Source organism: Sminthopsis crassicaudata, chromosome 1 (assembly GCF_048593235.1).
Source record: "Sminthopsis crassicaudata isolate SCR6 chromosome 1, ASM4859323v1, whole genome shotgun sequence".
Taxonomy (NCBI): domain Eukaryota; kingdom Metazoa; phylum Chordata; class Mammalia; order Dasyuromorphia; family Dasyuridae; genus Sminthopsis; species Sminthopsis crassicaudata.
In genome coordinates, this window is record NC_133617.1 from 385,814,307 (window position 1) to 385,839,164 (window position 24,858).

The 24,858-nt window shown below is 39.4% G+C and overlaps 1 protein-coding gene across 12 annotated transcripts in view; it reads right to left on the minus strand.

The window, feature by feature from the left end:
- The window catches only part of PDZD2 (PDZ domain containing 2), a 499,259-nt gene that overhangs the window by 274,005 nt on the left and 200,396 nt on the right, over window positions 1-24,858 (minus strand). The window contains exon 1 of one of the 12 annotated variants that reach the window (XM_074279480.1): window positions 4,297-4,543. The exons of the other annotated variants lie outside the window; for them this stretch is intronic. The gene's annotated coding sequence lies outside the window, so the exon portion shown is untranslated. Of the gene's footprint in view, window positions 1-4,296; window positions 4,544-24,858 lie in introns of those variants that run through there. 12 annotated transcript variants of the gene reach the window in all.

Sequence of the window (24,858 nt, forward strand, 5' to 3'; positions counted from 1 at the left end):
TATTTTCTTTAGAGAAAAAGATTGTTGAAAAAGGAGGCAGGAAGATGCCAAATATAAACTTAGTTTTGCCCACCAGCCAGCCCTGCTTATGCAATTCGGTAAGCATTTATGTAACACCTACTCCGTGCAAAGCATTATGCCCAGCTGGGGCAAAGGAACAAATTGAAGTTTCTGACATCAAGGAACTTGTACTCTGCCTTAAGGAATTTAATATATATACGGATAAATTAAATGCAAACAAATGCAAAGTAATTGGGGGAAAGGAACAACTAACTGGTGATATTGTCTGGTAGTAAAGGTGTCTGATACAAGGGAACACCTGAACTGAGACTTGAAAAAAGCCAGAAATCTAAAGACTGAGATGAGGAGAAAGTAGATCCCAGACACACAGGGCCTATGAGCAAAAGATGATATAGCTTATATAAAGAATAGGAAATACAAGATAATTTGTCCATGTAAAATATAAATTAGCTAGAGTTTGTCAACACAGATCCTTAGAATGCAAACTCAGAGATGGCAAAGACTAACTGCTATTGTTAATATTTAAATGATTATTGGAGAAATGACAGTAGTATTTTTTATCATTTAAAGGCCTTAAAAATTTAATAGCAAAAATAAATTCAATACCTTCTAATGTATACATATATATATCGAAATTTATATTATATATATGTATGTATGTATATGTCTGAAGGTATTGAGTTTGTTTTTGCAACATGTGTGTATGTATATATAGACATATATATATAAATCTGAAAGTATTAAGTTTACTTAAATAGGGTGTGCATATATATATATATACACAGATATATATATGAATATGTATATATATACATATACACACACATATATATATATCTGTATTTATGTATGAGGGTGTATGCATATTGAAAAATGTAATTTTCCTTTTCTCAATTTATAGTTTCCTTTCTAAGAAATGTATTGTTTGCTGTGAAAGCATCCTTTAGAAATGAGCATTTAGGTCTTAGTTTCTTTATCTATAAAACAAGGATTGTCAAGGGATGTGTGACATACAAAAAAATTAAGAAGCCATATTCTAGCAGCTGAGCAGACCTGGAAAGGTTGCACTTCTTCGACCTTAGAGCTGAGTTGTGAAGGAAGCCAGGGATTCTAACAAACGGAGGTAAGGAGATTTGTATCAAGTATCAGACAAAAGTCCAACCGAGAATCAGAAAGTCAATACAAGCCAAGAGTATGTGAAATAAACAATTAGAAACCAGCAGACAGACAAGATGAAAGTAGGTATAAAGCAAACAAAAAGTGATCAAAAGTCTAGTAGGCAAATAGGAAGTTAAAAGAGCTAAAGGGTAGGTAGGGAAGGAAACAACTGTAAGATACTAACATTGATGGAGTGTTAGTGGACCTATGAGTGGATACAACCACTCAAGAAAGCAATATGGAATTATTCACTAAAAGTTACCAAATAATGCGTGCCTTTTGACCATTTCTAGGCCTATACCTAAAAGAGAGCAATGAAAAAGAAAAAGGTCCTTTATGTATAAAAATATTTAGAGCAGATCTTTTTGTTGTAGCAAAAAAATTGGAAGTTGTCCAACAATTGAAGAATAACTGAATAGGTTATGGAATACAAATGTGGAGTATTATCGTGCTATGAGAAATAAGGAAATGTAGGATTTCATAAAAACATAAAAGACTTGTATGAATTGTTGCAGAGTAAAGTAAGCAGGGAAAAAATTATGCGATACAATTAGCAAAACAATTTTGAGGATTTTTCTAACCTAAGAACAAAATGAGTAAAACTAAGAAAATTATGTACATGGCACTATAAAAATGAGCAGCTTTGAAAGCTATAAGAATTGTGATCAATGCAATGACCATTTATAATTCCAGATGACTGATGACGAAATATGATGGATCTAGGACTAAGCTGTACACACACACACACACACACACACACACACACACACACACACACGTTGTTGTTGATGAATCAGTTGAGTCATGGCTGACTCTCTGTGGCCCCCATTTGGAGTTTTCTTGGCAAAGATACTGGAGTGATTTTCTATTCCTTCTCCAGATCATTTTATAAATGAGGAACTGTGGTAAAAATGGCTGAGTGATTTGCCTGGGAAAATAAAGCTATTTTGAACTCAAGTCCTCCTGATTCCAACCCAGAGTTCTATCCACTCAGCCACCCAGCTGCCATAACACACACACACGTGCATGTATATAAGCACTGAGGGAATGTTTTGCTTTACAATGCATATATATTGCAAAAAATTTTTTTTCAATAAGGTGGGAAGGAGGGAGAGACCATAGATTTCTGTTAATTTTTTTCCTTTTTAATATTGAGTGGGGGGGGCTACAGATGTAAAATGTTACATCCATGTTTAGATGAGATCTCTCTATTAATAGTTTTAATTAACTGTTTTACTTTATTACAAGAGACCTCTCAAAAATTGGAAGTAATTTGTAAATATCTGTAACAAAACAAAGTACACATCCATAAAATTTAAAGAAAGGAGGAAAGAGAAGAGAAGGAAGAAAGGGAGAAAGCACCAGTAATAAGGGAATCTCAATAACTAATATTCCTTCTACCCCACCTAGAGTTTTATACATATTTTTCAGCGCAGACTGAATTCAGCTCTTTAGTGTGGCTTCAGCTTTCATGTAGCACCAAAGAGCTACAGATAAGTGATTGTCCCTAGCTTAAGTAGGGAGTTAGAGCAGGGAAAGTAAAACCTCTTCTCACAATTGTCTGACCTTATTAGCTTTTCGTCAGAATTGTAAAAAGTATAGGACCACTGGGCTTTTTTTGGAGGGGTAAGGAGAGGAAGATCCCTTCCCCACACCGTATGAACATAGCAGAAGAAACCTATTTCTTCCCTGGGGTAATTTACCAATCCAGGGCGGAGGAGCTAACAGAGGAGCCCTACAGTAGGGAGGAATGACCTCCTAGTCATGGGCTACTGTTTTCTGACGCCTCATTGGAAGCCTGTTTTCTCCTAATACCCGGCTGACACGACTGCACATTTGTTGGTAAAGCACCTGGCCCGGAATGGTAGCATAGGAGGGATGCCCGAAGTGCAGAGGGGATGAGTTCCAGGATTGCGGTGCCTCTCACAAGCTGGATTTGTCCCAACTGTCAGAACTCCCAATTATGCTCTTAAAACCTTTAGAGAAGTGTAAAAGGAGATAAGAACGTGTGGCCTCTACTGTTTCCTTTTTGGAAGCAGACCTTCTGGTAAACTCAGAGGACAGGAAAGGACCCTTACAAGAACAGCTTTAAAGATATTCTGATCTAACACTTTAAATTGACAGATAAGGAAACTGAGGCCCAGGGAGTTTAAGTGATTTGACCAAGGTGATAAAGCCCAGATTCAAATAAAACACAGGGCCTCCTCATGTCATGCTTTCCTAAGTGTCCTCACTAATCGCAAATTTAGAAGGCTACGTTAGCCCTCCGACTTCCCTCTAGAAGTTGGAACAGTCATGACTGAATTTCCATGGACATCACTCATCATCCGCACGGGAGAATACTTTCTTCCAAGATAGCTCTCAACGTGAAATGGCATTCTCCCCTTTTCTTTCCATTTCATTTACTAGAAAAGTCGCTAAGTTTTTTCATGGTGGGGGGGGGGGGGGAAGGACACTTGGATCTCGCATCCATCTTTTAAGAGCAGCACATCTTTCACATCTTGGATGCGTGAGCGCTACAAGCAAACAGTGATTGCGCGGAGGGGATACCGACTAAATGACCCGCATAGTGGTTTTGGACCGAGATCTGTCCACGAAGGAAATGGTCTCGTCGTTTGGATCGTAAACAAACTTCCTGCCCAAAACCTAATCCAGATTTGTCCGTTTCAGACGTCTCGTTGTCCTTCCCTCCCCCGCAGTAAGGCAGGCAGTGAAAGGGGCTCCCGGCTCCCGAAAGCGTCCGAGGGAAGGCGGGTGCCGGATTTACCCGACCACCCCGCGGTCCGCCTCGCATGGCCCTGCCCGCACTTAGAGGCGCACCGCAGCGCTGAACCCACTTCACCGCAGCAGAGGAGGCCACGCGAACCGTCCTCGGAAACCCATTCCCTAAACTAAGTCGGAATTAAATAAAACCAGAATAGCTCTCCCGCTGGGGAACGAGGAGAGCGGTGGCCCTGCATTTCCCGGAGGCTTCAGAGCCAGGCGCGGAATCCCCCGCCCCCAAACCCCTCCTTTACGGTTTAGTCACAGTCACTGAACCAGCCTCCGGAGGCTTCGCCAGCATCCAGGACTGCCCGTAACTGGGAGGGTTTGGCAGGTTCCTGGGCAGGTTCCTACCTCCGGCTTCTCCGCCGCTCCCCGGCTCCCCCGGTGCGCCGAGAGATCCTCCACCTTCCCGGGAATCTCTGCGGGCAGCAGCTGGCCTCCCGGTAATCCGCCGCGGGGCGCGTCTGTTAATTAGTTAATCACCTGCTGGCACCCGGCTGCCCGGGGAGCGCGGTCCGGCTGGCTGGCCCGCTCTCTCCGCTCCCGCCCGGTGACAGCCCCTGAGCTGGGCGCCTCCCCACAGCCCTGCTGAAGCCTGGCTTTTGGCTGCGGGGAGTTCTCAGAACCGGCGCCCGGGAAGAACCCCCACACCCCCCTTCTCCGGGCTTCCCTTGCCTCTCCCCAGCCCCAAGCTGAGGCTGTGCAAAGACTGCGGAGTAATCCTAACGCGCCCGACACCCGCCCGCTCCCCTGTCAAATCCTCCACCGCTCCAGATGCCCCGCGCCCTGGCAAGCGCCGGGGAGAATCTCGGGGAGTTCTAGGTTTCGGATTCGGACACCTTTGTTCACATCAGCAGCTGGAGGCCGGGGGGGGGGGAAACTGAAGGAAACATCCCCCCCAACCCCGGCCCAGAGGCGAGGGTATCCCTCACGTGGTCCAACGGGCCCCCACAAGCCCCACCTCCCTCTATCAATTAGTTTCAGAGTCACTCAGTTGCACAATCATCCCGGGCACGGTTTTGCTCAAAAGAAACAATTGCACGCGGAACAGAAAGCTCGGAAGTTTTCCAGAAATCTCAACAACCCGATTTCCCTACTGGGGTAATCAAGCATCCCACCAGTGAGTTAGTCTGCTGTGACTGCACAGCTTAAATATCTCCTCTCTGCCTTCTTGCAAAATAGCCTCCCCTCCCCCTTCAGCTAAATTCAATCAACAAGTTCTTCTCGGGAGAGCAGAGTGAGCTTCTGCCATGCAGCCATCTCTCCAGCTGTGGAATGAGGAGGAAGCCGGACCCGGGCGGCCCCAATTGTTTAGATCACACCCATCGAGGGCTTCCTGTCTTAAATTAATGGCAATACAAACTAGACAGGAAGACAGTGTTTGTTTGTTTGTTTCACAAAGGGGGCGGGGAGGAGTCGCACATTTTATTTCATAAAATTATTTACACCATTTCAAACTGTAATTGGTTTTTTTCCTTTACTTGCAACTTTTTAATTTTGCTGAAAAGCAGAAATGCTGCTCCCAGAAACCTCAAATAGCTTCAAGATATTGTGCTCAAAATGCATTTTCGCCTAATTTTTGGAAAATATCCTACCTGGAGTCCCCAAGAGATTGTGACTGTGTTAGACTCCCCTACCGTGGAAAAACCTACGATCTAATATCCACAGAAAAATGTAGATCAGTACTCAGAAAGGCCTTCCAGATCCCCTGGGGTTCTATGCACACTTTTGCACGTTCCCTTTGGGATACTACCCTAGGCCTAACCAACTTCCCAAGCAATTGGGCATATAAAGGCCTAACTTTGGAAAGGATTAGAAAGATCTAGTCCAATACACTCATTTTACTTTTCAGGAAGTTGAGGCCCAGAGAGATAATAATGACTTGATCACCAAAGTAGTAAATTAAAGAGTTAGGATTTTAATCCAGGTCTTCTGATTCTTCTTCATTGGCATCCTGGAATCTCAAAAGGCAAATGAGTCTTACAACAATAAGCAGACCTGGAAGGATTCAAAACATTTATGAAGAACAGAAGCAAAAAAAAAAAAAAAAAAAAAAAAAAGGTTTCAGGTCCCAATGTCATGGCCAGCCAAAGGAAACAAGGTAACTACATAAGGAGAGAAGCCTTGCTCCCTGGGCCAGTGAGAAAGAACTGTCCCACAAATTTAAGGAGGAGTAATCAGCATCATCACCTGTCCTAGAATTAACTTGACTGTAGCACTCACAGTACTCTAGTGGGCCTGGCACTTAATAAGCATTATATAAAATGTTTATTCCTCTCCCCTTCCTCTCCATCTCAACTCCCAAACCTGCACTACAAGCCTTGGGTCTGTAGAAGAGTGGCAAGAACTCTTGGTGATAGTTGTGAAGAGAAACCAAAAATGAAATTTAAAAAGGCAATCAAAACCTTCAAAGAGAAGGCTCTGGCCCACCCCTGGCTTTTACTTATATGCTATAACCCAAGCTGAGCAGAGATCTTAATGATAAAATTGTATATTACCATAAGGCTTGAAAGTTCATAAAGCACAATGCACAATTATCTCATTTTATTTTACCAACAAATCTTAAGGGAGCAGCTATCCTTATTCCCATTTTTATGAATGAGAAAACTGAGCCTCAGAGAATTGAACTCACTTGCTGGTTATTACATGGCAAGTAAGTACCTCAGGCAAGATTTCAACTCAAGCTTCCCAACTCTGGAGTGCAGCATTTATCTCCTACTCAACCTTTCTGGTCCAAATTTAGAATAAGAAAACAATTCTTTTAACAATATGCTTATACATTCCAGTTCAAAGCTAGCTTCTCAGCAGAATCACAAATCACATTCCTGCCATGAGGTGACAGATTTTAAAGGGACAATTCAAGGGCTTTGTGCAAGAGTGGATTTCAGAAAAGAGAACAAAAACCAAATGTTTGTAAAGTGAGTGCTTTTCCTGCTAGCTTCCATTATGACCTGGTTTCTGATTTCTTTCTTGTTGTCTCTCCTAATATTTCGAGTAAAAAGTCCCCTCCCTTCTTCCTTCCCTCTCCCTCTCCCTCCCTCTCATTCTTTCTCCCTCTCCCTCTCCGTTTCCATCTCTTCCCCATCCCCCCTGTCATCGTCCTCCTTCTCCTTCTCCCTCCCTTCCTCTCTCCCTTCTTCCTCTTTCTCCCTCTCCTTCCCTTCTCTTTCTCCCTCTTCCTCTCTCCCTTCCTTCTCCCCTCGCCCCTCTCTTTCTCTCTCTTTCTTCATAGCTCAGACTGTTTTGATCTTATGTGCACTAAATTTTGAAGTAAATCTTCACAGCCTACAAGTATCTGTGGCTGTATCCCAATTTCTGGTCCTCAGGTCAGATCTTTTGACATTGAGTTCTTTTCTTGAAAGCCTGAGAACATCAATTACTCGATTAATAAACATTTAAAAACACTTCCTATTCAATAATATTTCATTACATTCATAAACCACAATATTTATTCTTCTTTGTATAGTGAAGTGCTTTTATTTGTTGATAATTAAGTCTACAATAGAAAAGAAAAAATTAAGCACCTATCACGATTCAGCCACTGTGCTAAGTAGTAGAAATGAAACAAAGAATTTGTAAATTATCAGGAAAGCATTCATATAGGAAGTGGTACATCATTGAACTGGTCCAATCATTTTGGAGAATAATTTGGAACTAACGCCAAAGATCTACACAACTGTGCATAATTTTTGACCCAGCAATACCCCAACTAGGTCTGTAACCCAAAGAGAGGGGGGAAAAAAGAAAAAGGATTGATGTGTACAAAAACATTTATAGCAACCCTTTTTGTGGTGGCAAAGAACTGAAAATCAAGGGGATGTTCATCAACTGGGAAATGGCTGAATGTGGTTTATAACTATGGTGGAGTATAACTGTGCAATAAGAAATGATGAGAGGGGTGGTTTCAGAAAAACATGGCAAGACCTATGTGAACTGATACAAAATGAAGAAAGAAGAACTTGGAAAGCATTGTGGACAGTAAGAATAAGGCAGTGATGATGATCAACTGTAAAAGACTTGGCTACTCTGATTAATACAATAATGCAAGACAATTCTATAAAAGCTGATGATGAAAAAGTGCTAACTCCAGAAAGAGAGCTGATGGACTCTGGATGCAAATGAAACATAATTTTCTCACTTTCTTAATTTTTCTTGCTATTTTGGGAAATATGGCTAATATAGAAAAGTGTTTGCATGGAATTACATATGTAATTGATATCATATTGCTTGATTTCTCCATAGGTAGGAGAGGGCATGTGAGGAAGGAAGAGAACTTGAAACTTAAAATTTAAAAAGAATGTTAAAAATAAATAAATAATAGCTTTTAAGGAAAGAAAGGGGGTACATGTATTGCCTATATTTTGATTTCAACAAAACTATGAATCCATATCACTTCTCATCAGCAAGTTAAAAAGATATGATCTGGACAATATTTTCATCAGAAGGGGCTGAGTTCACAACAGATTGCAGAAGTAATTAGTAGTTCAGTCAAAGAAAAGAAATTAATATTCTTAAAATAATGTCTAGCAGGGATTAATCTCAAACCTAAGTATATTTAACATACTGTATCAATAATTTGGGTAATGCAATTGAAATTATTGTTATTCTCATTGGGAATCTATAAACACCATCAATAAGTGTAAATTGTTAAAAGAAAAGAATAGAGTCAAATTGTTTTCAAACAGCCAAAGAAATGATTTCACAGCTACAGGATGAGTTCAATGGGAGGGACTGCAGCTGCAATTGCATACTTTGGGATGACAAGTAAACTACACAGACATAAGACAGATCTGGTGAGATCTACAACAGAAAAAGACCTGGGGATCATAGTAGACCATGAATTAACTATGGATCAGCAAGCTATGCTGATAGTAAAAAAGCCAACATGTTGCTGGGGTGAATTAGCATTAGAAGGAAGATGACATGAAAAGGAAGTCATCCCCCAACTATATGGAACTTGGCAGTAATCGGACTCTTATTAAAATGTTATGTCCAGTTTAAGGCTCTATATCTTAAGGGGATGTAGAGACTCTGGAAAGGCTCCAAGGAAGAACAAAAATGATTAAAGAGAAAGAAAATAGGACCTATAAGAAAAGGTTAAAGGATTGAAGGTTGTTTAGTCTAGAGAAAAAGTGGCTTTAAGCAACTTAACAATCTTCAAGTGCTTGAAAGGTTATTATAAGGAGGACACTGAGCAGATGTCTTTATCTCCATAGAGTATAGAATAGGAAATAGATGAAAAATGCAGTAGGAGAGATTTTGATCAGATATAAGGAAGAACTTCCTTATAAGGTGATATCTGAGAGTTATTTAAGATTCAGAGTCTTAGTAAATACTACTGTGGTGTCTCTGCCATAGAATTCCATTATCTCTATAAGTATCGGCTATATTTCTTTAGGGCGTTAGACCTGAGAAGTCCTTGAATTCTATTCTATTATCAGTCCAAATAAGATAAATCATGTAAAATGCTGTACAAATCTTAAAACTCTATTAAAGAATATGTTATTCTGCTCTAACGATTCCAGACTTAGAATCAAAACTTCTGCAATAATTGTTCAAGTTTTATTGACTACGGTATGTTCAGTATAAAAACAGTACTTACTATATATCTCATTAGATTCCTTATTCTTATTTAATTAGGATAATCCATGGTTATGAATATTCAAATCAAAGATCCTTGAATAGTAGAGAATATTTAATTTATTGATTCACATCATCCTATGTACACTCACTAAACACCTAATACATTGGTTTGTGTGTGATGCATATAGCATTAGTATTTCAAAAGTGCCATATGGCAGCTACTGTGCTGCCACAGTAGATACAAAGAGAAAAAAAAATCCCTGCCCTCAAGGAGCAAATCAGGGAAAACAATATATAAGCAAATGAAAAACATATGCCAAGCAAGTACAAAGAAATTGCAATATTAGATGAGATTAAAATTTTAAAAATACTTGAAAGTATCATAGGATCATATAATTTTGAGTCATAAAGTTTTCTCTAGTTAAACAAATTAAACCCCTCATTTGATAAATGAGGTTAAATGACCTGCCAGGGTAACACAGCCACTAAGTGACAGCAGCAGAATTGAAACTCAAAGTCTTTTGCCTCCAAATGCCACTAGAGCTTTTTCTACTATACCACACTATGTTTGAGCATTCTGAAAGAAAAAAAATTATAAAAAGCAAACCATTAAGCATGAGAATGTCACAAGCCCCAGGAGGGACGTCTTCCAACATGTCTTAACCAGGAGTGGGTGGGAAGGGAATTCACCTTCTATCTCATATTCCTGCAATGTAATCTCCCCTGCTCAGCATAGATCCTTCCCTATTCCCCAAGCTTACACTTCTCAGAAGCCTTAGTTTCCCTCAAAGATCATCTCAAATAACATGCTTTTCCTGATTCCCAGAATTAGTGTTTTTGCCCTCCTCCAAGATAACTTTTTGGAAATATGTGTAGTTTTTTTAAACATAATAATAATATTTTATTTTGTGTAAAAACAACTTTTAATGTTATTTAAAACTTTTTTTAGTTTTTTTTTGTAAATATTTGCAAATGTTGTATATCCTTCAGCAGAGGAGATAACACCCTCCTCCAAGATTGTTTTTCTTTTTGTTTTCATATCCCTACATACGATAGGTGACTAATAAATGCTTGTTAATTGAACAAGTTAAATTTCAGTAGAACAAGGTACAGTGAAGCACTGACACAGGGAGGAATTTATTACACAAAACAAAAGCTGGACAATTAGGCTGAATGTCTATACTAAGATCTTATTTTTTTTTAAAGTTTGTGAGCAAATCTATGGGCACAACTGGGCACAAACCATAGTTACCTAAGAACTATGGGTTTATGGAAGTTCACTAGTGGATGAGGCTCTAAGAAACTAAGCCTTTTCTCCAACCTCTTATTACATTGCTTGTCCAGAATCTCCTCTCTCCCTCCTTCAAGTAAATGGTTTCCAATCATTCATTTCAGTGTTAAAATCTATAGTCTTAATTCCATCTATCTCTTTTTGATTCTTATGATAAAGGCATATCAATGATCAATGTCAGTTATCTTTAGATCATTGACAGGATTGTTGTATACACACACACACACACATATATATCTATATATCTATATATCTATATCTATATATATAGATACATATATAGATATATAAACAGGATATTCAGAAGAAAGTAAAACAGACATTAAATGGGTTGCAATAAAATAATGAACAGTACACAAAGAGAAAAACTTTTGGACCAAACAGCTGAAGAATAGATATCCTTTCACTGAAATAATTTACTGATTCTATAAACAGAGAGAGGTATAATTATACAAGTGTTTACTAACAGATCCAAACTTTACATAGCTATAAAAGGTTACATGTGGGGGATGGGGAGGAGGAGTGAGAAGAGAGGAAGAGAGCGGAAATTCCTAGGAAAAATTGACACAGTCACATCCAAGACCAATATAGCTATATAAATACAATAGACAGCAGTAGCACTTAGCTAAGTACAAGAAGAAGCCTCAAGATTTAGATTCAGACCACAGATATTACCTCAAATGGTCCCTAAATTAAACAATGAAAACATTTTAACAATAAGTGGGTAGCCAGTATGGGGAAAATGTTGACCACTGGCATTTGAGCCTAAATCAAACACCGTACCCACTTAGCAACCTCTGTTCCTTTGAGGTTCTCTTCACCCAAATGTATTGCCTATTTCAGATCCTGGTGGCCATTATATATCACTGTGATGGCATTTGCTCTCCTATCTCAGTGAATTCAGTGCATGGTTTGCGTCTCTTGTGCTCTTTCTTTCCACCTCAATTCTTGACTTTAACTTACATAGTCATGTTCCTCCAACACCCTCCAAGCACCTAGATGGTGGATAGAATACCAGGTCTGAAGTCGGGAAGACTCATCTCTCTGGATTCAAATCTGGACTCTTATTAGCTGGGTGACCTTGGCAATTCACCCAACCCTGTTTGCTTTAATTTCTTCAACTGTAAAATGATCTGGAAAGGGAAATGGATAACCACTCCAATGTCTTTGACCCTAAATGGGGTCATAAAGAATCAGATACAACAAAAGCAACTGAATAAAAACAACACATTTAACTTCCCAGTTCTTCAATCCATTCAACTCAATTCATCTAGTTTTCCCCTCCACCTTAGCTATACCCAACAATAATGATACCCTGCTTATGTAGAAGAGTTCTACTTCTATGTTCATGTATGCCAAAATTCTGTTATCTTAAAATCTTTTATCATTCTAAACTTTCCCTGTGCCTAAACCCATTCCTCAACAAGACCTCCAATGCCTCTATTCCTCTAGTACTAGCCAAAGACATGACCCTTGCTTTAGCAACACTTCAATCTCAATCTCTTTGTGAGCATCTCTACATTACCCTCCGCTCCTGAATCTCTTGTTCCTTTATCTTACTACCAATCGTATCTTTCCCTAACCCTGGATTACTTTCTATTCTCCACCTGGCCACCTTCCTCATTGCTACTGGTGTGCTGCTGAATGGAGCTAGGGGAAACCATATAATTATACTGGCTGGATTCACTACAAGTATACATCATCTAATCTCAGCCAGACTTTCACTACAATGAGGAACTCCTTCTGCACCTCCCTAATCAATTCTCTATCCTTTTTAACATGGAAGTTGTTGGAAACCTCTTTTCTCAGACTTCTCATAGTATCCCTTTCTCCTCCCTCAACCTCCCACCTTCCCAACTGAGAACCTTGCCTCATACCTTACTGAAAAAAGTGTGACCATTCTCCAGAGCACCTTCTTGTCTTTATCTCACATCCCCCTGACATGGTCAACAATTATCTTCTTTTACTCTAATCTTGAGGTAATGGCCTTTAACCTAGCCAAGACCAACCCATCTATGTGAATCCTTGATCTCATTACCTCCCGTCTTTTCTAGCTTTCCCTCTCCTTCAACATCATCTTTCTTTCCCTCTCCTCTCTCCTTCCCTTTCCCTCCCTCCTCTCCTTCCCTCCCCCCTCCAGATCTCTCTCATCTTCAATCTCTCTTCATCCATGTTTTTTCCCTACTGCCTACAAACATAGCCAAATCTCTCCCATCTTTAAAATACCCTCACTAGTTCCTACAATTTTATTCTCTATCTCTTTTTACTTTATCAGATAAATTCAGAAAAAGCCACCTATACTCAGTGCTTATATTTACTTTTCTCTCATTCTCTTTGAAACTCCCTGAAACCTGTCTTCCAATTTCATCACTCAACTGAAACTGCTAACTAAGGTTACCTATGATCTCATAAGTGCCAAATGGCCTTTTCTCAAACCTCATCCTTCCCTTGACCTTTCTGCAGCACTTAACCCAACTGATCACCTTCATCAGCTAGGTATTCTCTCCTTTCTGTCTTGGTGATATCGCTCTGTTTTAGTTCTTCTACCTGTCTGGCTACTTCTTTACAATCTTCTTTGCTAGATTTTCATATATATATAATAGCTGTGGTTGTCCCCTAAGGCTCTGAACTGGACTTCTTCCTTCTCCTTCTACTTAGTTAAGTGATTCCATTAGCTCCCTTGAAGTTCAATGATCATCTCTATGTTAATGATTCTTAGATTTATCTATCTAGCCCTACTCTCTTGAGCTCCAGACCTGGATCACCAACTGTCTATTATACATTTTAAATTAGATATCAAACTCAACATATCTAAAACAGAATTCATTATTTTTCTCCCTGATGCTTTCTTTCTTTCTTTCTTTCTTTCTTTCTTTCTTTCTTTCTTTCTTCCTTCCTTCCTTCCTTCCTTCCTTCCTTCCTTCCTTCCTTCCTTCCTTCCTTCCTTCCTTCCTTCCTTCCTTCCTTCCTTCCTTCCTTCCTTCCTTCCTTCCTTCCTTCCTTCCTTCCTTCCTTCCTTCCTTCCTTCCTTCCTTCCTTCCTTCCTTCCTTCCTTCTTTCTGGAGGCAATTGAGGTTAAATATCTTGGCCAAGTTCACAGCTAGTAAGTGTCTGAGACCGTATTTAAATTCACTTACTTACTAGTGCTCTATCCACTGTGCTGCCTGGCTGCCCCAATTCCATCCCTTTTCTGAACTTTCCTATTACTATCAATTAAAACCCCATCCTTCTAGGAAACCAGGCTCTTAGCAACAATGGAAACCTTGACTACTTAACCTCACTCACCATACATATCTTTGCAATGGTCAGATCTTATTATTCTTTCTATATCTCTTACAACATCCCCTTCTCTCCACTAATTCAGCTCACATAGCTATAGCCTTACTTCAGTCTCCCATGATTTCTCACTCAGTTAACTGCAATAGCTTCCCATTATTTAGAACTGAGGTCTGTTGGTCAACTTGTTAAGAGGCAACCTCATGATTGCTAAGGATGATGACAAGCAAGAAAGTAGTTAGTTAAGTGAAGTCATTGAGACAGTTAAGAGATTTTTTTAGAGGTAAGTGACAGTAACAAGGATGAAAAGAGGAGTTTAAATGGATTTGATGGACTTAAATTACTAAATATCTCTGAGGGATGATGGTGGAAAAATGGTTTAGGAATCCACAGAACTAGAAAGCAAGAATAATCACATTCACAAGGAATGGTAGCTGGATGAGGAGGTTTTGACTAGCCTTGAGGCTGGAACCTTTAAAGAGATTTTAAATATGTTTCTTCTCAGAAATTGGGAACCAAGGCTGAGGAAAACTGCACATAAGGCCAGACTCTGGGATATGTTAGTTTGTGGAACTTTTTTAAAATCTCTTTTTAAAATAATCATAAGAAACAGCATTCTGAGAGAAATGCAGTATAAAAACTAAAGATATCAATAAAAAATTTACACAATATGCTAGTTCAATTAAAATATTTTGAAGTCACCAAGCCTCATACTGAGTGGCTAAATATGAAATCATTGTATCATTGTAAATTGCAGAAGGACTTAGAAATAAAATATTGACAGTGCCTTTTTCTTTGGTAATAATCATTTACATTTACCTAGAAGTAGCTAAGTGGTTCCATGGATAGAGTGCTGGTTTTGAATCAGGAAGACTTGTATTCAAATTTGACTCAGACATTTACTAGTTTTGTGACTCTGGTCAAGTAATTTAACCTTTTTCCTCTTCCACTGGAGAAGGAAATGATAAATCCCTCCAATATCTTTGTCAAGAAAACTCCATGGAAAATACTAGTATGCTATAGTGTAGTCCATGGGGTCACAAAGAGCTAGACATGAGTGAATAACAAAACAAGAAGTACTTTAAGGCTTACAAAGCACTTCTTTACAACAACCCTATGAGGTACATAGCTCAAATATCATTAGTCCCATTTTACAGATATGAGAGGATTGAAGTTCACAAAGCTTAAGTGACTTGCCCATATTACACACCTATTAGGTATCTGAGATTGGATTCTAACCTAAGTCTCGAAGCTCCAAGTCCTCCATGCCTACAAACTGCCTCTAAGAAAATCTGGGAATAATCTGCTATCAGGCAACAAGTATATATTATGTGGGCACACTGCTGCTAGGTTGTAGAAGAAATGTGGGGTCCAAGTGATTATGATAATGAACAGGCAAGAAAACATTTATTAAATGATATTTGCAATTTTGGAACTGATTCATCCCATTCAGAAGAATACAGTGGTTTTCTACCTACTCCCTATCCCCATTTAGCTCACCTGAGGTTCACCTGATGAGAATCAACTCTATCGAGAGGTGACAGAGTGAGGAATGCTCAATAAGAAGCTTATTTTTGGAAACAAAAAGTATTTCAGATCATGTATTTCACTATTTATCTGGTCTAACAATGTCAGTTGCAAAAAACAGCAAATCTCAAGGACAAGTCCATGCATTCCTGAATATGGCATAAATCACATTAACACAAACCAGAAGATCCAAAAGAAAAAAAAAAAAGAGCGATTCCTTCCATCTCCCATTAATCAGAATAGCCTGACTAACATCTGCTTCCATTTCCACCTTCTTGTTGTCAAAATATGGGGTGAATTAGAAAGCTCACAACTGAACTGGTCATCTCTGTGGGAGTGCAAAGGAAGAAGACTCCAAATATAGAGAATGACTGTCCTTCATTAGGCTAATTAGAGGCACTCGCCTGATGGGACTCAGCCAAAAATGGATGGAAGTTAGGAAGGAGGTGATCTAATGTCACTTTAGAATTAGATGCAGAAATGGCTCCTTTTTCTTGGATTCTCAGTCACCAAAATGTTCACAAATCTATAGAGAAGGAGGGCCTCAATCAAAATGACCACAGAGCCAAACACAATTGACTACTTTCCCATTTGGAATCTTCATTTCCTTCTAGCTCAAACAAGAAAGTTTAATAGGGGTTTTAAGACCATCCAAACATTTCTACTTTTGTCCCTTTCTCTCATTTTACCCTTCTTCATATTCTCCACTAGGTCTATGGGCCTTTTTGCAGGTCATTGTTTCTAAGAGTCTTCCTTTCATTTCTGAGACTTCTCTTAGTTCATTAATCTCATACATGTAGAAGGACATTTTCATTTGATAATTCACATTCTTGCCATTATTTGTCTCTATATAAAATAATTTCACCTCCTATTCAGCAAATTATGAAAGGTGACAAAAGAAGGGGAGAAATCAATGCTGGGGACATTGTGGAAAGACAGACTCAATAATAGACTCTTGGTCAAGCTTTGAAATGATCCAATCATTCTGGAAAATAATTGCGTCTAAGAGATAATGATCCCCTGGGTGACCAGAAAACCAACCCAGTCAGAGACTTTCAGGAAGCTGGGAAATACTGCTTGAACTTGGCATCTTCACCACCACCACTATGGTCACATGTGTACACACCACACACACACACGCTGTCAAGTTAGGGCTTTGTTGCTCTTTTGGGAAAAACCTAAGACTAATTCAAATTAGGAGAAAGATGGTAGATTTGATTGTTGTTCCTCCTTTATTTTCAAAGAGGACCAGTGGAGTGATGTCTTGAATTACATGTGAATCAGATTTAAGTGAGGTGGATTTGTACAAAATTATCAGCCTAGCTTTCTCTTCTAGAGTCATCAAAATCCAGTGGCAAGAGGAAAGTCAGAACAACTGGCAATGGTTCAGAATTCAGTAGATGACTTTGTTGTCTTCAATGTCTGATGAAGACCCACAATGGCTGCTTCTGCCACCTTTGTGGCCATTGGAACAAATTATTCTTCTCTCTTGCCATGATTGGGTTAGACATCTCCTAACTCACTGATGAGTTTGAGGTCTATCAGTTACTCTTAACCTGGCTTAGCCCATTTGCTGAGAGTTTTACTAGGATGTGGCCACTGCCCATGCTACAGCTTCTGGGAGCCACGGGTGTGAGTTGGGGGACAGATGAACATCAGAAGTGTGTGAACAGCTCTGAAAAGGTCTCTTTGAGCCCCACTAGTCCTTCCTGAACATCCCTTGTTTTGGTTCTGTATGAGGGGAGTATGAGAGTCAGGGAATGAAATGGGGAGATAGTGATGCTTTTTAAAAATAAAGAATCAAAAAATCACTAATAAATCACTTAAAATTAACAAAGGGAAAGGAGATTCAGAGTGTGATGCAGACAAGCAGAGAAATCTTGGAACTACTGGTATATACACAAGCTGTGTGTAATGGAGAATCACAACTTCATATGCAGTCCTCTTTTTAGTGTGTGTGTAAACATGATCATATGTGTGGAAGTCTATCAAGTTCATAATAATAAAAAGGAATTTCTTTAAACATCTGTTCAGCACAAACTCCAACTAAAGAACCATTGGCACATGTGACAAAGATGGTGAGAACCAGAGAACTGTAGTTTTCCCTGCCATGTGAATTGCTTGCTACTTTTGCCCGGCCACCATGAGAACTATTGTTGGCCCACTGGAGTTGAAAGGTTGCATATGAGCTCTCTGTCTCTCTCTGTCTTTCTCTTCTCCCCCTGTCTCTCCCCACCTCCTCTCTAAAAAGCTGTCTCCTTATTCCACCCAGGCTGGAACAGAATGGCTCCTCATGGCTTGATCCCACTGCTGATCAGCATGGAAGTTGTGACCTGCTTCATGCCCACCTTGGGCCAATTTGCCCACCTTAGGCAGCATTCTGTCACCCACTCCCCAGGGCTTGGCACACTGCTGATAGACTTGGTATAGCTGCTTAGCATAAGCTCCCTGTCCCTTTCCCACTCTTACTCAGTCTGCCCGTCCCTCATCAGCATCACTCATTCAGCAATCACCAGCCAGACAGTCAGTGCCTGAGTGCAGAACAGCATCTCCCTTTCACCTTTCCAAACAGAGTACAGCTGATGATTTAACAAGCCCTGTGAACAGGTGGCCAGGCTCTGCCGCTCCATTGGTCCTCCCAGGGAACATCTTTGGCTTTGCAAAGGGACCTGATGGGGGAGAACCTCGTGGGCCCCTGTATCCTGTAATGCAAATGTTGCTTCTCATACACAAACTTTAAAAATGACAAAGTCTGCAGCCTCCAATTGCCTCCTTTCTAGTAGCTCCGGCTCCATATTGAAGTAATTTGTGTCACTTGCCTCTCCCCCTTCAGTGTCCCCTTCCATATTAGCCAGAGCCTCCTTCCGTGTTCCAAAGATGGTTCCATGTATGTCAGCTCCCATTGATGCTGGTTGTGCTCTGCTGCCGATGGCCACACAGGGTCCTGTAGCTGCTGAGAAGATGTCCTACCATCTCCTTTGTTTTGCTCTAGCTGGCCACTGTGTGTGTGTGTGTGTGTGTGTGTGTGTGTGTGTGTGTGTGTGCGCAAGTGCATGTGCACACCCACATAAACACATGCTTGCCCACTATACCCATGCACTTCGGCTGTGCTGGATAAGCGTGTGGTTTTTTGTTCAGGAGTTTAACAAATCGGCCTTGCCTCTGATTCTCCAGTGACTTCCCTTATCCTCGTGCAGTGGGACTGGACAGGTACCACACACCATCACTGCCCATGTGGATCCACTTACAAAGTCCCTGGCATTTCTTCCCAGGCAGAACCCAAGTCTGAAGACGGATTTGTCAGTCCTTCTCCTTGAGGCTAGTTCATCTTCAGCTTTCACTAGCATCCCCTGGGGGCAGAGGCATCTACTTTTGTTGTAGCCAACTCAACCAGACAGTTACTCTCAGTCAACAGACTGGTGTTTTTAAAGGTGCAAACTAAGAACCTACTTAAAGCTTCTGTATAGTGACAAAGGCTGACTTGGGCTACTTTGGGCTTCCTGACCCAAATACTTCGCACTTACTAAATAGTAATATGTAATTTAAATAAAAAAAAAATCATTCAACTGAATCCAACAATAGAAATGTTCTCAGACACTTGTAGAGTTGCATTAAATCAGTCTCAAGGAAATATGTAATTTTTTAAAAATTCCAAATTAATGAATGCTTAAAGTCCATTTGAGGATGGAAGTGAAGGAAATGCCAGTTGGTTTTTAAATAGTTTATTTATTTAACAAGCATTTATTAAATGTCTACTAAGTGCTGGGATTATAAACACAAAATTTTTTTAAAGACCTTTCCTTTGGGACCTAGGTAGCATAGAGGATAAGAGTACTGACCTGGAGTCAGGAGAACCTGAGTTCAAATGTGAGCTCAGACACTAGCTATGTGACCCTGAACAAGTCATTTTACTCTAATTTTGCCTTCATCCCCATCCCCCAAAAAAGACTCTTCCCTCAAGTAAGGTACATTCTATTGTGAGGTAAACAACATACCACAGTAATATGGAAATATATTTTTCACAACTTCACATGTATAATTGACATCCTATTGCTTGCCTTCTCAAAAGGTAGAGGAAAGGATGGGAAGGAGTGAGAGAATTTGGAATGAAAATGAATGTTTAGAAAAAATTTTGCATGTAATGAAATAAGTAAAAATATATTTTAAAAATAAGAAGATTAAATTTCTAATATATACAAAATAATTTCTGGATAGAGGGCAGGAACAACTGAGGAGATTATCACACTCTTCCTCTGAGGAGGTGGCCTTGCTTTGAAGAATGCCAGAGATTCAGATGAAAAGGGAATTCTCTCCAAGGACAGGACATGGAAGTAAGAGATAGAATCTCATGCCCAGGGAACAAGACAGAGCAGACTTGTTTGGGTGAAATATCAGCTGAATAAAAGACACCAATATACAATAAGCTTGGAAGCTTCCTAATGTTTATGTATGTTGTACCCCTAAAATATGATCATGTACACAAAGGTATTATAAAGTCTATTTTATGAAAATATAATCCCTGTGGCTTTCCTGTGAAGAGAATTTATGGTAGACACAGGGAGAGAAGAGATACTTTGGGGTAGCCTCTCCTGTAGAGTAGCTTGGTCAAGGGACATGAGGAGAGAATCTTCATTATGAGTGAGGTCTATCTCCCTCAGTAGGCATGACTCCAGACTTTGGCCAATCCCACTGGTCTCCAGGGAAACTCAGGGCATGTTTAAGATTCTGCTCAGACTTCTTGCTAAAGGAATAAAGTCAAAGTCTCTGACCTAGGGAAGTGTAGCTAAGGCCAAGACCCATCCCAGACAAGTTGAGAATGCCTTTCTATCTTCATATTCATCAACCCTGCCCTTGCACTCACAAAGGGTCACCTAAGCCAGGTCACAAGAAAAAAAAGAGCTGGAGGGGAAAGGGAGAAATAGAAGGAAGGGACCAATAGTCAAATTTAGGAAAGAGTTTGTCAAGAAGAAGAAGTATTAGAGAGGCCTGGAGAGACTTAAATCAACTGATGCTGAGTGAAATGAGCAGAACCAGAAGATCACTGTACACTTCAACAACAATACTGTATGAAGATATATTCTGATGGAAGTGGAAATCTTCAACATAAAGAAGATCCAACTCACTTCCAGTTGATCAATGATGGACAGAAATAACTACACCCAGAGAAGGAACACTGGGAGGGGAATGTAAATTGTTAGCACTAATATCTGTCTGCCCAGGTTGCATGTACCTTCGGATTCTAATGTTTATTGTGCAACAAGAAAATGATATTCACACACATGTATTGTACCTAGACTATATTGTAACACATGTAAAATGTATGGTATTGCCTGTCGTCGGGGGGAGGGAATAGAGGGAGGGGGGGATAATTTGGAAAAATGAATACAAGGGATAATATTATAAAAAATATATATATAATAAAAAATTATTAAGTAAAAAAAAAAAAGAAGAAGAAGAAGTATTTAATTTGTTCTACTTGTCTGAGGACAGGACTAAGACCAAAAGGTAGAAATGACATGGATTTCTGCTTGATGCAAGAAAAGAACTTTCTCACAATAAAAGTTGTCCCACAATGAAGTGTGCTGCCTCAGAAGGCAAAGTTCCTCTTCAGTGGAGGTTTGATGACCTTTTGGGGATGTTGTGGAGGGAATCCCTGTTCCAATATAGACGATTTATCTCTCTGACACTATTCAATGCCCTGGACCTTTCAGAGTACTAGCTGCCTGATTTCAACTCCAGGGTACAAAATGCCCCTCCCAGGATAAGCTCTTATACAGCATGCAGCTAACTCAAACCTTAACTGACACCATCTTCCTCAGCTTCTTTTTCTATCTGATTGGGGGGCTAGAAGTATAAAGTTTTCTTTGGTGGAAGACAGAAACTAGAGTTTGGTTCACTCCATTCTGCATCTGCTGCATTATCTGGCTTCTACTCCATGGAACTAGATACCCTCTTGTCTCTTCAAGGTCCCCAACCCCTACCCCTACTTTCCTGCCTCCTTTTGTGTATTGTATTCCACAATTAGATTATAAACTCCTTAAGGGCAAGGACTGTCTTTTTTTTTTTTTATTAATTGTATCCCCCAGGCTGTCACTTAGCCCAGTGTCTGGCACATAGTTGTCCAACTCTTTGTGATCATATCTAGGGTTTTCTTGGCAAAGTTACTGAAGTGATTTGCCATTTCCATTTCCAGTTCATTTTATAGGTTAGGAAACTGAGACAAATAGGGTTAAGTGACTTGCCCAGAGTCACACAGCTAGAAAGTTTCTGAAGTTAGATTTGAACTCAGGAAAATGAGTCTTCTCCTACCCAGCACTCCATCCACTATACCAACTAGCTGCCTTCATCCATCATCTCACTCAAGTGAAAATGAAATTTATGAATCTATTTTTACTATAAAGAAAAGTTATATGAAAACCATAAATGCTGATGTCAATGCTAATTTGTAACCACTAGTGATGGGCTGAGAGAAAATATAAAGGAGAAAAAACACAAAAGATGTGTGAGAAGTGTTAGGAAGGAAGAGAAGACCAGGAAAGGAGTAGTAGGAGAAAACATCAGTGAATGGCAAGAAAATAGTCTGGGATTAATCAAGGTGGGAGATAAGGATCAATGAGAAGCTAACATAGGCTGTATGCCTTGTAAAGTAACCAGTTGAAAAAGATTTCTGGATACACAAGCAGGATGATGGGGAGCCCCTGAATAATTTAATGAGTTTCCCTTAACCAAGGTGATAAGATTTACTACAAATAACTGAAAAGCAGCCCCTAAAAAGCCTGATTTACACATTGATATCTATTCAGTTGGGCTTCAGAGGCCTAAGGGTTGAGAGGCTTAGGTGAAATAGACCCTTTTAACTGAACTGAAAAGAAAAGACTTGTCATAAAATTATTCATTAAATATGAGCAAAAGGTAACATTACAATACTCTCTCTCTACTGTCTATAAGAATGAATTGTAAAAGAACTCATTTCTTCTTAAGTTGTTCTTTTACAGTGTTTGTTTGTTTTCTTCCTTTGGCTTCCTGACCAGAATAAAGATAAAATGTGAGGGAGATCTTACTCTATCCCACCTAGACCAAAAAATGCATGGTGAGTGTCGGGTAAAGTCAGAGAAGGGAGTAAGTGAACCTCCAATTCCTAGTAAGTTCTCTTGCCTGCTTTCTTTTCTGATCAAGAGGAGGAGGAAAGGTGATTTCTCCTTACCCTTATTGCCTCATCTAGAAGACAGATCCTTTAGCCCAGACATTTCTGGAAAACCTTGGAAGACTCCCACTGGGGGCAACCAGTTTCTCCCAGAATAAGAAAGAAAACATTACTGACCTCAGCCTGAGGATACTACCTGGAGAACTATTCAGAGAGGGACTTGTATCCTCAGGAAGGAGTGGCTTGGGACAGCTAGGTATTTTTTTAATCTGAACACATAAGCAGAATGAAATGAAGAGGAAAGAAATCAGGCTTTTTAAACTAGACAAATCTGGTTATGTTACATATCTAAAGTTACACACCTATATATAATTTGGATCTCAAAGGCTATAGATCATTTCATAGTTTAAAAATTCCTCAAGTTGTAATAAAGCAGTGGGGTCACCCAGTCGTCTCCCTATCCCAGTATTCTTTGTCAGCTATTCTAGCTTCACAGACTTTGGCTGGATTTGATATAAACAATTGATATAAATAAATCAGATGCACATGTGCATACCAGACATTGCCTCTCCAACACCTGTCACTCCCAAGCAGGCTTATCAGTCTGGAAGATTGTAATGTTACCTTTTGCTCATTTTTCATGAATATTTTTATGACAAGTGTTTTCCTTTCAGTTCAGTTAAAGCATCTGTTTCACCTTTCAATATCAAGCACATAAAAAAGTGATTCTTTTCCAATATTATACACTCTAGAGAGACAGCATGATGTAATAATCTTAGACTGAGAAGTTTTGAGTGTGAGTCTTAGATATACCACTACCAGGCTGATGTGGGCAAGTCCTTTTACTACTCTTCTATTTGGTTTCCTCACTTAGGAAATGGGAAAAAGAATACTTGTTCTGCCTAGTTCACATCATTGATATTAACTTCAAGTAGTCACCATTTCTGTATTATGAAATATTTAAAGTTTTTTCTAAAGAGATACCATTTTATGGTATATGAATGTTATGGAATATTATCGTTCTGTAAGAAATGACCAGCAGGATGAATACAGAGAGGCCTGGAGAGACTTAGATGAACTGATGCTGAGTGAAACGAGCAGAACCAGGAGATCATTATATACTTCAACAACAATACTGTATGAGAATGTATTCTGATGGAAGTGGATATCTTCAATCCAATTCCAATTGATCAATGATGGACAGAATCAGCTACATCCAGAAAAGGAACACTGGGAAATGAGTGTAAACTGTGAGCATTGTTTTTTTTTGTTGTTTTGTTTTGTTTCTCTTCCCAGATTATTTTTACCTTGCGAATACAATTCTTCCTTTGCAACAACAACAACAAAATTCGGTTCTGCACATATATATTGTACCTAGGATATACCATAAGATATTTAATATGTATGGGAATGCCTGCCATCTAGGGGAGGGGGTGGAGGGAAGGAGGGGAAAAACTCGGAACAGAAGGGAGTACAAGGGATAATGTTGTAAAAAAAAAAATTTACCTATGCATATGTACTGTCAAAGAAAATGTTATAATTATAAAAATTAATAAAAAACAAAATAAAATAAGAAAAAAAAGAAAAAAAAAAGAGAGAGAGAGATACCATTTTGTCTCTGGAGAAAAAGTGTCCTAAGCATAGATAGGCAGCCCTCTATTTCTGTAACATTAGAGTTGATAGCAGGTGCTGCCAGTATTTGGGTTACAAGTGTAATTTTGAATATTAGGAACTCGCTTTGTAACCAAGAGTTCTTGACAGGAAATAGTTAGCAGCTTGCATGCTCTTGACTTGAAACCATCATATTAAGCATGAGTCTAAAATATCCAAAAATAAAACTGCAACTCTTGGGTAGTTAGAAAAACAAAACAAAACAAAAAAAACATCCTTCAAGGCTATTTCTTGAAGCATATCTCAGGAAGAAAAAAAGGTAGAAGAGAGGGAAAGAAATCATTTGGCCTGAGGACTTCAGCAAACACAGTTAAGTGTTTCCCATTGTGTAACTGATCTTGAAAAGAATTGCTCAAAGATGAAGAGGGCATCTTATATCATTCTGTCTCCTTAAGGCTATGGAAGCATACCTTAGCCATTT